Source organism: Gymnodraco acuticeps, unplaced genomic scaffold (genome assembly GCF_902827175.1).
Source record: "Gymnodraco acuticeps unplaced genomic scaffold, fGymAcu1.1, whole genome shotgun sequence".
NCBI lineage: Eukaryota > Metazoa > Chordata > Actinopteri > Perciformes > Bathydraconidae > Gymnodraco > Gymnodraco acuticeps.
Window position 1 is genome coordinate 3,688,751 of NW_022990947.1, and position 3,503 is coordinate 3,692,253.

Below are 3,503 nucleotides of genomic sequence, written 5' to 3' on the forward strand. Positions count from 1 at the left end.
CATGACAAACAATATGCCAGATATCCTTCGGGTGCACCAGACTGTTTGTGTGTGTTTATGTGTGTAGTGGTTGTGTGGTTGCACTTGTGTTTGTCTTACATGGAGGTCAGTTTGGACAGACAGTCTGCCGTCCCAGATGTCATCAGAGTGACCAGTAGTCCCATTTTCTGACCTCTGACCTTTCCAGATGGTGACACCCTGGTACCCCCAGCAGTCTGTGTGTGTGTGTGTGTGTGTGTGTGTGTGTGTGTGTGTGTGTGGTGTGTGTGTGTGTGTGTGTGTGTGTGTGTGTGTGTGTGTGTGTGTGTGTGTGTGTGTGTGTGTGTGTGTGTGTGTGTGTTTGAGTGTGTTCTCAAGTGTGAAAGGTTTGACAGATTGACTAATAAGGTTTACATTAATTTAGGCTCTAATCTTATTGCAGAATTTTAGTTTTCTTAACAAAGGTTTGGGAAATTCTTGAAAACATGAAATATCCCATAACAGGATCCACAGGAGACAGTTTTACTCTACTCTGGTACTTCAAATTGGTAAAGCAAAGAATATAAGAGTTCAAAGAAAAAGCTTGCCTCAGAATATTTGGAGCTTTATTTTTTGATCATAATATTTTACAGCAAGAAGAATTTTGTACATACAGTACATTAATCAGGCTACGTAAATTAAACCTCTATTTTACAGTAAATTAAGCATAACATTTTCTTTATGTGAGGCACAACTTCATTCACGTTATGTGACTTCAAACAAAAAACACATGTAATTCCTTCATGGAGCATTTTCAAATGTCATATGAGACTGAATTGTTGGGTTTATGTGTTAGTGACAGAATATTGTGTTTTGCAAAAATGTGCACCATTTCTGGAAATGTTATGTTTTGTGTTGTATTTAGTTTGAATTACCAGATGCAAAACAGCAAAGAAAACCTGCTCTCCCTCTTCTACACTAATGTATTCATTACCATCATTAACCTTTCTGCTACACAGTCCCCTTATCTAATTATCCCCCTGTTACCACTGAACACACACACACACACACACACACACTTTTCTCAGCTGCTTCTCCCCATCCCCACCTCCACTACCCCACATGTTGTTTGACAAATGAGTGGTCTCGCCTCATCAAGCTCATGACAATGTAAACAGATGGGAGGTGGAGACAGGGACCCGTGCCAGCTCTAAACACTCTAAACACACTCACTCACACACGCACAACACACACACACACACACACACACAAACCACACACCAACAGACACACAAAATCCCTAACATATGTTGCCTTTATTAAAACAGCCATGCTCTGAGACACTTGCAGACGCTCTGGGAGTATGGATAACAGGAGGCTTTTTTGAAGCAGCAACCAAAAAGAAATTATCTGATTTATTGATTTGTCCCTGATTGTCATTTGTGCCTTTATAATGTGGGTGCAGATTGCTTGAGTATGAGACACAGACAGATAGTCACATAGATATTTATAGATAGTTATAAAGATTACATTATCATATCGTAGGACAGGTGGTTGATGACATGGTTTCGATGGTACTTTTCTAAGAACATTTACTCAACTATTTAAATTAATATTGTTATTGAAGTGTATGTTTTCATATTAATGGACAAGCCTGTTTTTTTAATAGCTTACATATCAGGTGACCCAGTGAGTGAGCATTGTATGGACACTGGACAAGTTGTACACACCTCTGTGTTGTTGTTTTGTACCCTCTTTTGTATCTGAAAGTATTCCCAACCCATTTCTTTTGAAACATACCATACATGTATACAGTTGTAAAATGACAAACCAGACCAGAAACATAATAAAGGGAGCAATAATACAGTTGCATCTCTTGAGACATTTATTCATAAAGAAGTTTTGTCCTTGTTGAAAAAAATAGCCAAGCAACAGGTTCAATGCTACATTCACATTTGCTGGTGTATGTACAGCACCATGAGTGAGGGAAGTCATTGTGTAAATAATTAAAGAAGTTCAAACAATGCTTACTTCTTAATTTCCCCACACCTGGTCAATCGCTGTAAAGTGGCCCTCAGATTGTCAGAGTAGAGAAGTTACATTATAGTTACAAAACTGTTGGCTCTAATCTGAGTAGTTGATTTTCTTGAATTGTTGTGTATACACTTTATAAGGTGTGGTATACATGTGTGTTCTTTATATTTGACATTCTCATTCTGAATTTCCTTTACGTAATCTGTTAAGCTTGAAATGGAAACTGTTATCTACTATTTGTTCAATCGAAATTCTACAAAATAAGTTTGGAAAACAAAGCTGTCAGCAGATACATCCCCTCAAATATAATGTAAGAAAGATTGGTGCTGTTTGAGCATTAGATTTAAGCCATATGCACGTATATACACGCTATTTAAGCACATTTGCATAACACATGGAGTTATTATTATAAAATAAGACGAATTATACAAGATCAGTAGTGAACATTTGCCAAGATAACATTTGATTTACAGTCATGTCCTGTATCCGATAGAAATAAGGTTATTATACCTGCCACATCTCTTATACACACCTTACTTTTGTTGTACCAGAAAATAAAATACAGAGGTTAATTAAAGCATTTGTGCAAATTGGAAATGATCTGCAAAACATTCAACTAAAAACACAATTTCTATAACAGTATGATATTCATCCCGATTTCAAAGTCAAAAATAAATGTAACACTGTAGGGTAATATAACAAAAACAGTGGGTCGAGCAAGTATAGTTAAGTCTCATACTAACACACATTGAACCAGAGCTCATCGTTCATGAGCAAGACGAGGTACTTGCTTTAAGTTCTCCCATACTTCTTAGTATCTTCATTTCATATTGATGTAGTTCATTTGCATAAAGTTTGACACTATGTGTGGCATAATCAAAAACAAACTGGCACTTACATGAGGTAACTCAATAAGTGCCACAGTTATCAATTAGATAAGAGTCTATTCTTAATTGTCTTATTCGCTCACAATTACGCTATGCTAAAATCGATCCTCCATCACCTGTATGTGTAATTGTAACATACTAATCTTACTAAAAACATGCTCAAATACTTTCAATTCCTTCTCACACCTTTGACTTCACTTTCACAGCTGTCTTTCTGTTTTCATGATTTGATTGGAGTTTCTTCATAGCATGGCAGTGTCTCTTTGGGCATACCAAATCATATATGTGGAAGGAACTTATGTAAATATATATATAATAGCAAAACAAAATTGAACAGAACTTTCACATGGCAAGAAGTTCCACTGAATAAAACATCCATATAATAAAGAACAGTAACGGCCCGTCCACACTACAGCTTCGACAGCTTCAAAAACGGTTTCCAACGCGTCTGCCCATTCACTTTGAATGGGGTGACGTCACTTTTCGCCGAACTGCATTGTGGGAAGCAGAGCGGAGCTTTCCTGGCGTTTCAGGCTGCAAAAGTTGAGCAATGTTCAACTTTTGAAGCTTCTGAAGCTTTCGGTGGAAGCGTCAGCCAATCAAATCATATGCCGGTACCAGCTC